We start from the raw sequence: 13,561 nt of genomic DNA on the forward strand, positions 1-13,561 counted from the left end.
TTTATACAGCAATCCCTGCTAGTCAGTGAGACAGCTGCTTCTGGGGGGCCTTAATTTCCCAGCATTTCCAGTGAGCTACATGGGAGGACAAAATGCTCAGTGCCAGGGGTGCCAGGGAAAACCCTCAGGCAAAGAGATGCCAGTCCTGGTAGTTGAAAGTCAGACAGTTTCATGCCCTAAACTGGTGAGGGTGGGACTACAGGCGGGCACCAACAGAGTTACTAGCCTCTCTTTAGCGGGCACCAACAGAGTTACTAGCCTCTCTTTAGTGCCTTTGAGTCTTATCTCTTTACCACTCACTAGAGGAGAAACAGGAAGCTGCCCCCTTCTCCACTATGATAAGAAAACCTTGGCTGAAATTCTCAGAGGCAATAAGTGAAAACTTGAGATCAACATATAGATCACCTGCATCCACCTTTGTTTTGTTTTTTTTTGGTTTTTTGTTTTTTAGCAAAAGATAACTAATCTATAAAACATGCCTCAGTTTCAAACACCAGTCTTTTAAAGGAAAGAGAGAGAACATTTCTCGCTAATTGCTGTTGTCAGGGTGAGGATTATTTCTTGGCAAACGGTACAGGGAGCTTTTGCAAAGATGCTCATTAACATCATCTTCGATTCATGGAAGCCTAACCTGACAGATGAGCAACCCTGTGATTTATACTGTCAGGGACACTGACTATGAGAATTGGAGGGAAGGAGTGTTTCTTCTTATCAGGGGCTCTAACCTGCTCGCCTCAGTCCAGGATGCCCCGTCTGTAATGAGACACTCATTGCAGCACAGTAAGAAGAGTGATCAGTAAACTGTTCCTCCTCCAGCAGGCCTCACATCTCAAACCTTGTGCCCCAGGGTAGGTTATATGGCCCTTGGGAGAGCTGGGTAGACTGCATAGCGGGGCTCCTGTGTGTGCCAATCACTTGTTGGTATTCTGGTAGCTTGGGATAGTTGTGTATAGCTAGCATGTTAAGAATGGTTTTTACATTTTTAAATGGTTGAACATTCTGTGATATTCAACTTATAATATCCATCAATAAATTTTTATTGGAGCCCAGCCAGGCTCATTGTTACATGTACAATGGCAGAGTTGAGTAGTCTGCCAGAGACTGCAGGGCCCACAAAGCCTAATGTATTTGCTATCTGGCCCTTTATGAGCTGTGCAATAAGGAATGGTCTTGTTGAGAATCTGCTCCCCTTGGTTAAATATCTGGCACTGAGAATGAGATACCGGTTCAAAGCCAAACGACCACAGTTGGATAAATCCACTGTCCAGGATTACTGAATACAGACCAGATCTTGGTCTTGAAACAGACCCACAATTGTGGCTAGTTTGGAAGTTTCATATTTGTCCCCTGATTCCTATGGTTCTTAAGCTGAGGGGCTTCTCCTGAAGTAAATAGAAGTGGAGAGAGGGGCCTGAATAGACAGGTCCCACTGAGGGCCCTCTGTAGGACTTACCATAGTCATCCCATCCCATTTCCTGCTTATTCTAAAGCTACCACTTTGAATATGTGAGGTTACTGGAATTCAGCTTTTCACCAGTTTTACAACTCATCCCTCAATAATGCAAATTTTGTAAATGAAATAAAAAGCCTGGTGAAGACATTGCTAGAGTATTCCAGGGTAATGCAGGGCTGAGTAGGGAGGTCCTCTTAGTAGCGTTGAGCTCACAGGTACTGGAGTCAGCACCCCTAAATTTAAACTCCAGCTGAGCCACTTGCTAGCTGTGCAAGACTGGGCATGTTACTTAGTCACTCTGTTACCTACTACCCCGTTTATAAAGCAAAACAGTAATGGTACCTCCCTCCTAGGAATTCCCTGGGGATTAGTGACATTCAAAGCCTAGCATGGTATCTGGCATGTAGAAAGGGCTCAAAGAATGTTAGCTATTGGTATTGTTTCCAAAATGGAACATGGGAAGTTTTGACAACATATTGTGGAACCTTTGTGCAAATGATATTCATAAAGAAGCACTTCACCAGTTCTTCCTGACTCACCTAAATGACATTTATGTGGCCCTAAACTGCTGTGCCCCCCCCCCATGCTCCTCACAATTGCCGTTCGCATATCTCACTGCTTAATACATACTTTGTGTAGTTGATCTGGTTAGATGGCCTATTCCTCTAATAAATTGTAGCTTTTAGGATCAGAGCACATTTTAGTCATATTTTATACCTAAGTCCTAACATTTAAATTTGAGTGTAATAAATGTTGGATTAAAACTAGCGTAATAGTATATTGCTACATGTTGTAGAAATCAAAATTTCTAACAGCTATGCTAGCTATAATACCAGATATAAAACTCTTGCCAAGAGGGTCAACATTTAATTTGTACAAATGTTTATCATGCATCTACTATATACCAAATGCTGTAGTAGCACCCGAATCCAAAGATGAGTAGGAAATAATCCTTGAACTCAAGGAACTCACCGTTTAATGACTATTCAGCAGAACACAGGAAATCTCTGTAGATCAGTTCATACCCCACCCCTGCTCTGACCTGGCCAGACTGGAAAGCTATAGATGTAAGGGTGTAAGGTGTTGGGTAAGTTAGAAGGGCCACCTTGGAAAAGCAGGCTTTTCACAATCCATTAAATGAAGTCCAGGAACTGTTAAAACAGTGTATTACCTGGTATCAGGAGACTTTGCATTCATAAATCAATAATTCCTGTGTCCCTGGTGCTACGGCTCTCAGCTGTCGAGCAGGGTGTCTTGGAGCTGGATGGCATTTGCAGGGATTCTCACCTGAGACACTGGTGCTGGGTGGGAGTTGGCTCTGAGCATCCTGTCTCAGGAACCACTAGGTGTAGTTTCCATAGTACTTCTCTCAAGGCCCATCCCTGCTGTCAGGGTGCTGTCACAGTGGTATTGCTGGGCAGCATGGGCTGCGTGCAGTGTGGCCTCATTGTGGAAATCTCCATGAGGCATCACAAAGGCCCAGTGGTCCGCATGACCAGGGGTCTGGCTCAAGGCAGCGAAACATTTGAACAGCCAGTCTGCAGAAAGTTGTTAATTGTATTGATCTCAACATATTCTAAAAACTGCACCAATTTGCTTGATAACAAGAAATCTAAGTTTTAAGGAGAAAAGTGGGGAGAGCAACAAGAAATCACGCTTATTTGGTTAAACACAAACATTTATCTTCAAATCATTTATAAAACTGGTAATATAAGCTATGCGTAGATGTCTTGGTGACAAAGACAATGGTAAATGTGAAAGAGACTGAGCCAAAGCATTCTGTATAAGGAATTGTCATTTGTGAGTGTGTGTGAGATCCACAGTGATAGTGATCAGAACACTGAGGAAAAGCCAGCCTTTCCTGAAGCAATATTCATCATTATAGCAGAACAGGCATATGCATCCCAGAGACAGAGATAAAGGCTTGTATGGAAACTGTGGAATTCCTAAGGATTTGGCTTCTATTTTGAGATGTGCAGACCACTTGTGTAGAGCTCCAGGTGGCCTGGCTCTGACGTACAGTCAAAGTCTGGGCACCATCATGAGAGGCACCCATCTACCACCAGCTGTCAGGTGTATGAGGTGATGTGCACTGAAGGTTGAGAGCAGGAGAGGTAGAAGAAATTATGGCCAACTCCCTATAGCAGCTAAACAAGTTCAGGCAAAACCTTGTCTACAATAGAGTTAAAGAACAGCAATTTACTTAAAATGGCATCTAACATTTAGGAGCACATTTCCTGTTCTACAGATGCTACCAAAGTGTAAACATAATGCTAGAGTAATACTTAAGGGACTGCAAACATCGCACAAATTGCTTGATGGAAAATGGCAAAATAGTCTGTTTATTGTCTGCTTCTTGGTAGAGTCCTCCTTTTATTGAACATTAGAATAAAGTGACGTCAGTTTGTCACTTAGCAAATGGCCCTCTGCTTCCTAAGTTGTCCAGCAGATGGTCTAGGTGATGAAATGCAGCACTAGCTTGATCTTGCTTTTGCTAGCAGCCTCTACCCAACTGCAATCATTCAATGCCTCTCCGCCAGGCGACCTCACCATGTGTCATTGCTCAGTGTCTCACACCCCAGATCCCATGCATCACAGTTGAGCCACACAACTCTGAAGGTAAATTACTTACCTTCTTAACAGCAGCTCCTTCAATGTCTTTTCCTCCCTACCTCACTTGCTGCAAGTTCGGTCCCTCAGTGTTCCAGCACTAAATTAAAGCTCCAGGTCCTGAGTTTTTGCAACAAGATTCAAGTTTTACTCTGCAGAGAACAACTTCTCCTCTTCCTCTCTAATCTCAGATTAAAAGAACATAAAATATGAGGAGCGGGGAGAGTTAAGAACCTCTTGGTTGACCAAAACTCAAAAGAAAGGAGCTATGAGTTCGCTGATATGAGTTCACAATTGGCCAGTGCTGCTTGCACAACAGCCTGAGGAGCCACTGCTTTGGAGCAAAGCAATGCGGGGGGGGGGGGGGGGGGGTGTCTAAGAGCAGGTGATAAGAGTAGGTTTAGACAGTGTGAGGGTAGGCTAGCATGCTGTAACAACACATGTACTCTTAAGTATGTAATGACTCCGACACAGTAGAAGTTCATATCTCACTCACATCACAGAGCAAGGTGGGGATTTGTCATCAGCTGACAGCTCTCCTACATGTGGAGATTTGGGGACCAGGACTCCTTCCATGTATGGATCTACCACTCCCAGGATGTCTGCATCCAGCCAGTGGATGAAGGAAGAAAGAGCAGAGAAAGTGCACCTGTTTTTGAAAAGCCTTTGCCTATAAGTTTTTTGTACATATTCTGTTTGGAAGAGCTAGTTACATGGTCCCAGCTAGATGCCAGGGTAGGTGAGAAAGACGATCCTCAGCTAGACAGCCCCCTTCTAGTTACAACTGTGTACTACAGAAGAGAAGCATACTTTCTGAGTAGCTGGATCTCCGCCATAGGTGGGCAGGCCAGGAGGCTTGTAGACTGTCACTGTCGTATTGACCTTGTTTCTGGGGTGTAGGAATAAGGCTGCAGATTCAGGAGCGGGGACTGATGAGGCTACACTCCGGTCTTGGCCTCAGCAAAACAAAGGCACATGCACCACATGTACGTAGATAGAAAGACAAAAAATCTAAGAAGATACTTTAACATCAGTATGGATGTGAATTCTTTGTCATTTCCAAAAGTTTATTTTATGAAATATATTTTTTAAAATTTATTTTATTGTTGAGAGTATTATAGATGTATGATATAGTATTTTTTAATTTTGAATTTTACATTTGGTGGAGAGTAGGGAAGGAAGCTGTGACAGTTTATTTTTTGTGTCAGTTTGACTGGGCTAAGGGATGCCCACATAGCTGGTAAAACATTCTGTAAGAATGTTTTCGGAAGAGATTAGCATTTGAATCAGAAGACTGAGTAAAGATCACCTCGCCAGTGTCGGTGGGCATCATCTACTTCATTGAGGGCCGAGTAGGACAAGCAGGTGGAGGAAGGTGAATTTGTTCTCCTGCTTGAGCAGAGACATCCATCTCTTGCCCTCTGGCATTGACGCTCCTGGTTCCCAGGCCTTTATGCCACCAGCTTTCCTGGGTCTCCAGCTTGCAGACAGCAGATTGTGGGACTTCTTGGCCTCCATAATTGCGTGAGCCAATTCCTAGAATAAATCATCTCTTATATATGTCTATATATAATCCTATTGGTTCCGTTTCTCTGGAAAACCCTGACTAATTCAGAAGTGAAGAAATTATATAACACTTTGAATGCTTAAGATTCTGAAATTCTTCTAAAGTTCCCAAGTCTGTTCCTGATGGTTGGTTGTCAAGAAAAACCCAGACTGTAACAATGAAGACAGGGGCCTGGTTTCTGGAGTGGGGGTAGGAGAGGGGGACCTTGGTCTCAGGAATAGGGCAGGAGCCAGGCCACCAGCAGCTAGAGCCCAGGGATTAACAGCAAATGGGCTAATGTGTCACCAAGCTAACGAGTACTGACCTGGAGTTGCCAGTGTGCTGAGAGGGGAGCAGCTGGTTTCACAGCCTGGGCTGGGCTGGTCTTTCTAACGGAGTAGTCAGGGACTTGGCTGAGAGTAGGAGATATGGAGCCAGGAGCTGGGCAGGGCCCCTGGTCCCAGCGGCATCCTTTTGATTGGCAGAAAGATGAGGAGCTAATGTGAGGGGCCAAGGAGGGAAGCGTGTTAAATACTTGAGGAGGACCAGTCTGGTTGTCAGTTATTGGAGATTTTTCTTGTTCTTTTTGGATATTTATTTTACCTTTATAGGGAGGAATCAGCCCAGAATTATTAAGGGCAATAAAGTACTGTGTCCTTTGTTGAAGGTCAACTTCTCTGTGCTTGCTGGCCTCTGCCATTCAACACTATAACTAGAGAGAGATGGCCAATGCAGCAGGAATGAGGAAGACAGATCTTAGGAAAAGAAGACTAAAAAAGGAAATTTCTCCTAGAGTAAGATCTTTCTAGGCAGGTCTAAGCCCGGGGGGGGGGGGGTGGCCCCATTCCCTCGTGTTGTGGTGTGGCTACCCTCAACTTCGCACTGTGAGGAAGAAGTGGCTTCCAGCTGGTCAGCAGTGTGGTCACAGCACCGCAGAGTGGCCTGGGAGGTCTGGCTGCCTCTGCTTTTTTCTAGCCTGAGTCTTTTAGGGAGGCCAGAGCTTCCCTCCCTGGGGGTAGCTGTGAAACCCCTAGGGATGTGCAGCCGCTCTGCTCAGCCCCTTTCCTGCGGGCTGCATGCGCCTGGCAGCTGTGCAGTGGGAATATGAGGGGCAGAGGCAGCTGCTGTGCAGTCTGAATTCTGCCACTCTAGGAAACTGCAGACACAGTTCAGGGATGGCTGCCCAGGCCCCAGCGTATTGTATCATCCCACATGTGTGCAGCATTGCTTAGGAACCATAGATCTAATCTCAGACTTGACAGTTGTGCCACAGCCTATAAAATATTTACATTGTTCTTCGAAATATGTTATTTACTTTACGTTCTATAAAATATTCACATGAAAACATTTTTCTAAAGATACCATATTCTGAATATTATTTCTACACCACTGTATACTGGACAAAGGATTCTGGAGGCCTGGGTTCTGGTTCTGGCTTTTGACTACAAGGCTGTGTGATCTTGGACAAGTCAATTCACTTCTCTGATTTTCTCATTATAAAATAAAGGGAATATCCAAGACCCCTTTCAGCTACCACACTGTCTGGTTCATTTCCTCAGGCAGGTACAAGGTGGGCTTCCTTGGTCTGAAGCAGCCCCTGAGCACTGCCAGAGAGACCTGGTTAGTGCTTCATCATGGACACGAGCTCCCTACCAGATGGAAGAAGAGCAACCCAGGCAGACAGGAGCAGAGTCTGATGTCTAAATGGCAATGAGAAAAGGAAGTGAGGAATACAAACGGTCTAGAGGCAAGCGATGGTTAAGAAGATGGGCCTTGGAGAAGCTGAGCCCTGGGCATAATAAAATATTGGGTTGATGGTCATCACTACAAAAAGCAATTTGGGAAGGAGGAGTCAAGTTAAACATACATCGTTTCACCTTCGGTCACTTTCTGGAGTACCTAACGTCTGTATGTATGATTGTGGCCTGCAAGGGACTTGAAGCAACCAGACAGCACCAAGAAGTTTCCACAGGAATGGCTGTCTCAAGTGTATGCGAAGTGTTCAGATCAAACTGGAACTATAACTTGGGGAAAAGGGTTATGCAAACTCTTGATAATAGTATTGAGATTCCAATTTTTCATTCATTCATTCATTCATTCATTCATTCATTCATTCATCCATCCATCCATCCATCCATCCACCCATCCATTCATTCCCATTGTGTCACGCAGTGAGAATGCTATAAGGAGCAATCTAGAAATTGTCCATTCTTCGTGCTCACATTTTACTGAACGACACAGATGAAACAGAAGTTTCATCAGAAAATTTTCAACAGAGAAATAATCATTAAAAATTATGACAACTTTAATAAAGGCACAAAGAAAGGGCTAAGGTAGAAAGCAGTGGAAGTGTGTGTTGGAAAACTGTCTTTAGGTAAGGTTGTGGGAGATGGACTCTTGAAGACATGTCCTTCAGTGCAAAGAATAGAAGAAAGAAAGGTTGCAGTGCGAGGAAAAGGTACTGCATTCACAGGGCCCAAATCAAGAAGGAGCTGGGTGTCTTTGGGCAACTAAGAAGATCAGTGTGGTTAGAAATCACTGAGCAAGGAGAGAGCCTGGCCTGAGAGGAGGTGGGAGGGATGGGCAGAGACCAGACTGCGCAGGGCTCAACAGCCCATTGTACAGAAACTCGATTTTGTTCCAGCTGCAATAGGAGGCCATTAGGAGTTTTAAGTGGGGGAATGGCATGATTCAATTTATGCTTAATGTCGATCTGATTTATCTTATCATTTACTTTCCTGCAGTGTGGAGAATGAATTGAGTTGAGGGGGAACAAAAGTGGAAGTGGAGAGACCAGTTGGGAGGTGGTAAGGTGGATCAGGTGAGAGATGATGGGTAGTGGCCTGGCCTGAGATAGTGGTGGTGGAGATGGACAGATTCATGACTCATTTTTCAGGTTGACTCTGTAGGACTTGCAGAGCGGCTGGAAGTTGAGAATGCAGAAACGTGGAGAATCGGGAATGACTCATGATTTTGGCTTCAGGTGCTACATATAGCAAGGCAGGTTTGGGGACCATAAATGAAGATTCCATTTTGAAATGTTAAATTTGAGATGTTTCTGATACATTCAAGTGAAAAACATTAAATAGGCAGTTGGATATGTAAATATGGGTCTCTGAGAAGCAAATGCTATAGTTATAAATTTGGCACTCATTAGACTATCCATGGGATTAAATGTTGGGATTGATGACATCACTTAGGGGGAGGGATAGGCAGAAAAGAAAAGAAAGCAACAAAGGAGAGAAGGGAGGAAGGAAGGAAGGAAGGAAGGAAGGAAGGAAGGAAGGAAGGAAGGAAGGAAGGAAGGAAGGAAGGAAGGAAGGAAGGGGGGAGGGAAGGAGGAAACAAAGAAGGCAGGCAGGCAGGAAGGGTAGGACGGGCCCCAAGTAATTTCAGCCTGTGGAAATGAGAGAGGAGGTGAAGACAACAGTGAAGAAAAAGGAAAGAGCCATTGGGTAGGGAAAACCAGGACCGAGAGCGGTGTGACAGAAGCAGAGAAGAGAGCGTTCCAGCACAGAGGAAGTGGTCAACTTGGTCAAGGAACCAAATAAGATGAGAACAGAGAGGTGTCCATTGAATTTGGTCACCTGGATGGATATGGTTGGAAACCTGGCAAGAGCAGTGGAATCATTCCTTTGGTGTTTGAAAATGAAATGTTGGAATACATTGCTCTGCATAGATTTGCTTGTATTCATAAAGATTAGAAATTCAAGTGAATGGCTTGAAAATTGATGATCCACTGTCATGATGACCTCAGCCCTGAAGCTGCTGGGACCTTAACAGAAGCCTGTGGATGAAAGTGGTTGGGACTGGAAGGCCTGGAATGGGCAGGGCAGTTGGTGCCTTTGTACATTGTAGTTTACATGGTACAGGTTGAACACACATGTTCTGACATATTTGTGAGTTGACTTTTTAAAAAGAAACAAAATTTACCTTGTAGTTCAAGCTCCTTTTTTAGTCACTTTGTGAGAGGCAATGTAAACTTATAGTCTCATAAAAGCCCAAAAATGTAAGTCACAGGTATCTCTCAAAAATGATACATGAAATGATTTAATCATCTCTGTTACTCCATAGAGTAAGCAGGGATGTTACAGTGTTATTATCCCAGTTTTAGAGACCCGGAAAATCAGGTTGAAAGGCTGTGAAAACTGGGCAAGACCACATAGCCCACCGTGGCAGAGCCAGAAGTTTCCTAGCTCAGCACAAGTCCCAGGTTGGTTGGTGGTCTGCCCACTCCTCTACAGGAAAGAAGTCCCTGATTTGTGAGCCTCATGCCACGTTAGCTCCCAGAGCACTGGCCTCGAGAAAGGTAATTTTAAAGTATTTTTCTCTTCTCAGTTCTTTCTCCCTTTCCTTGGGTAAACTCATTCCATCCATTCCATTTTTGGCCATTCCTTGAGCAGTGACTGGAGAATCAATGAGGTGTTGGGCCCCATCCCCTCTCCCTTTCTCTTGCTTTTTAATTCTGTGGATGGTTTATCATGAAAGGGCAAAAGTAACATGGCAAAGGTGAACGGCTGACTTATCAGGGCCAGAGGGGGAGGGAGGAAGTGCACAGGCAAGGCCATTATGTAAGAGACTATAAGGGGTGTGCACATACGACTGAATTTTCAACTTGGGTCTTAATATCACATTCATGTGCAGGGCTGATAAAAACCTTTTTCTGAATTCTTTAGAATGATTATGATCAGGTGGTCATACATATACAGTGTAATCATTATTCCGAAACCGAAGCCTGAACAGGCACATACACAATCCACACAGTTGTCTGAGCCTCAGTGAGGGGCAGGGAACATGGAGCCAAGTCAGGTAGGCAGGGGTTCCCAGGGATGAGGCAGCATTACCCTGGGAGTCCTGGTGGGCAAACCCCTGGGAGAGCAGGATTTCAGAGGCTCCGAGGACAGAAGTCATGAAAGAATCTCTAGCCACTGTCCCAGATGGGTCATTTAAAAACTCCCCTCTGAATGCAGGACATCCTTTACTTCTCTTGGTCACCTGCTCTCATGTTTCCAAGCATCTCAGTGACCACAATAAGAAAGGATGGCCTTATAATAATTCCTCCTGGTAGTACTTTAATTAAAAAACAAAATCCTTCTATGTTCTGTATCATTTAAAAGCTTCACTGTAGTAAGTGTTTGTGGAAATAAAGCTTTCTTCTGTGTTCCTTTGCAACACAGGGAAAGCTGGCCATATTTCCACAGCAGTGTGGGATGCTGAACAGAGAGGGCCTCTTGTATGCACTATGCAAATTTATGAAAATGACATGCAAATCAGTATAGTTCTAGTGATTCAAAAACAAACAAACAAATGACAGGAAAGGGAGTGATTAGTGTGTCTCCTGGAGGATTCCTGACTACTGATAGGGTTGTCCAGAGGTGTGTATGTGTGTATATGTGTGTATCTCAGTGCATGTGTGTGTATGCACGCTTGTAGTGTGACTGAGGAAAAGTAATGACATATTAATGCACCAAGGAAATTAGCACTTCAGCTGTTTGCTTTTTCCTGAGTCCCAAGAACTCCTTCCCTTGTCAGGAATAATAATTATTATCGGGGTAACATAAGATTATGGGAACATTAAATTATGCAGAAAAAAGTATTATAACATGGAAAGAACACATGGAACTGGGAGACAGGCCTGGAGAAGAATTCCTCTTAAATGCCAGCAGGAGGTGCCCTGTCCAGGCAGTGCTTTAAAGGACCCAGCTCTGGCACTCTTCTGGGCTGTGTCTCTGCCACCAGAGAGGAATCTGAGGGGACAATGGCACATGCCTCTCAGGAGCTCACATCTCCTTCCCGAGTCACATTCTGGGCACCCAGAGAAATCCCAGGATTCTAGGGTGGAGTCTGGCCCACTGGGCTGTTAAGAAGGTCTACTTGGCAAGAGAGGGGGACAGACTGTATCTACCACTTGCCAGCTTGTCCTGTGACATTTAGGTGCCCAGTCCTATAGTGCATCATTAGCGTCCTCCAGTACTCAAGGCTGGGCACCACTGCTGTGAGGAGTGGGCCTGACCAAGGGATGGTTGCTAGTGCTGGGTCAGTCCTGTTTCCTCTCTAGACCTGAGGTCCCTCATTGGTCAGTAAGAGTCAGGGTGAGGTTGGACCAGGTGAGCGCTAAGTGTTTTGAAAGATAAACACCCCTAAGAAAGGTAGGACATTTAAAAACGTCCTCCTGGCCCTGGCCAGGTAGCTCAGTTGGTTAGAGCATCGTCCCAATAGGCCAATGCATATAGAAATAAGTGGAGCAACAAATCAATGTTTCTCTCTCTCTCTTCCTTCCTCTTGCTCTAAAAATCAATAAAAACATATCCTGGGGCAAGGATAATAAAAAAGAGGGTGCATATTGCCGGTTCCATGCAGGCTGTGTATTCATGATTTCTGGTTGGAATGGGTTTCAATGTTTGAAAAATCTGTTATATCATCGCATACATTAATCTTGGATTTGTACACAATTGTAGGGTGTTGCAGTAATCAATTTAATTCAGTTTAATTGTGCAGACTTGGAGTTAAAGCCTTCTGAACTTAATACGCAAGTTTATGCAAATAATATGCAAATAATTTCAAGTGCTTTAAATGACCCACCCAAAGACTGTAGCAGCTAACCCCAGAGCTCGCAGTTATCAGCATTTATCCAACAATTAAACGCTGCGCCAGGTGCCATAGCTCCTGAGTGAATTCTCGCAAGTGCTCTTCATTCAGGACAAGCGGGTGTGGTGGATTCGGAGGTAAACTACGGCAGAAGTTACATGGGACAGTCGTTCCTTTTCTCACTCCCAGGTCAGTCCTCGCCACGTTCGCCCCCAGTCCCTTCTCCACCCGTGAAAAACTGGCCACCAGGCCTGGCAGGCAGGCAGGTGGCGACCAAAACGGGCCCAGAAACCCGTGGTCTGCTTCCTCTTCATTCTGCAGGTAAGTTGCCCCAATATCCCACCTGCCTCAGGCTCCTTTATTTTAATAAGCATCTGGTGCCTCGAAAGGTGGCATCTCAGGGTGACGAGGGTCACCTGGGGACCTGTTTTGCCACCATCCTTCGCAGCATGGAGGAGCCGCCCGGTCTGCGCTCCCTTTCGCTTCCCCGTCAGGGGAACAGCAGCAGCGGGATGTGGCCCCAGGCGCCCAGCGGTTCCCTCCTGGTCTCCAGCTTCCTCTCACCTCCTGCAGGCAGACAGTGCCGAGTGGCGTTGTCAAAACAAAACAAAACAAAACAAAACAAAACAAAACAAAAGGTACTTCAAGCAACAAATGTGAGCCACAGATATATTTTTACATTTTCTAGGGGCCATGTTAAAAAAGCCAAAAGAAAGAGGTAAACTCAATTTTAATGATATATTTTGTTTAACTCAAGTTATCTAAAGTAGCATCAGTTCCATTTGTAATCAATATAAAAAATTACTGAGTTATTTTCTTTCCTTTTTCCCCCCAAAAGTAAACCTTCACAATCTGGTGTCTGTTTTACACTTGCAGCTCATCTCACTTGGGACTAGCAACATTGGAAGAGCTCCGGAGCCACATGTGGCTGTGGCAGTTGGTTGGACAGTGGCAGTGTAGAGTCCAGACTGTCTCTGATGGAGGCCGAGCACTGCAGGAGGCTGGAGGTAGGAGGAGGGGAGAAGCCTGGTTCTCGAATGAGGGGGCTGCCTATTTTATCTTTGCAGTAATATGAAAACCCCCTCCTGTATGCCTACTTATGTAATTAATTAGCGTTTATATAGCAGTTTATGCTTGCAGAGTGCTTTATTGATATAGTTGCAAGTATGTTTATCTGCTTGCGTGTGATACTTTCATGTGAGCCTACCTGCGCTAATTACTGCTGTAATTATTGAAGTTACTTAAGAACACAACTCATAGTTTCCTTCAAGAACCTCAGCACTGTTTTAATAGCAACTATAAATTCCATCTTCTGTCTCCAAGTGCTGTCTATTTCACAAAGAAATTCTATAGCTTCACCCAAT

At 44.6% G+C, this 13,561-nt stretch overlaps 1 long non-coding RNA gene across 1 annotated transcript in view; it reads left to right on the top strand.

Moving 5' to 3' along the window:
• The window catches only part of LOC308555385, a 231,784-nt gene extending 218,588 nt beyond the window's left edge, over positions 1 to 13,196 (top strand). Inside the window, exon 7 of the long non-coding RNA XR_013998537.1 lies at positions 13,074 to 13,196. This is a non-coding gene — a long non-coding RNA (uncharacterized lncRNA). The remainder of the gene's footprint in view (positions 1 to 13,073) is intronic.
• Positions 13,197 to 13,561: the final 365 nt, after the last annotated feature.

Source organism: Miniopterus schreibersii (assembly GCF_964146895.1).
Source record: "Miniopterus schreibersii genome assembly, chromosome: 3".
NCBI lineage: Eukaryota > Metazoa > Chordata > Mammalia > Chiroptera > Miniopteridae > Miniopterus > Miniopterus schreibersii.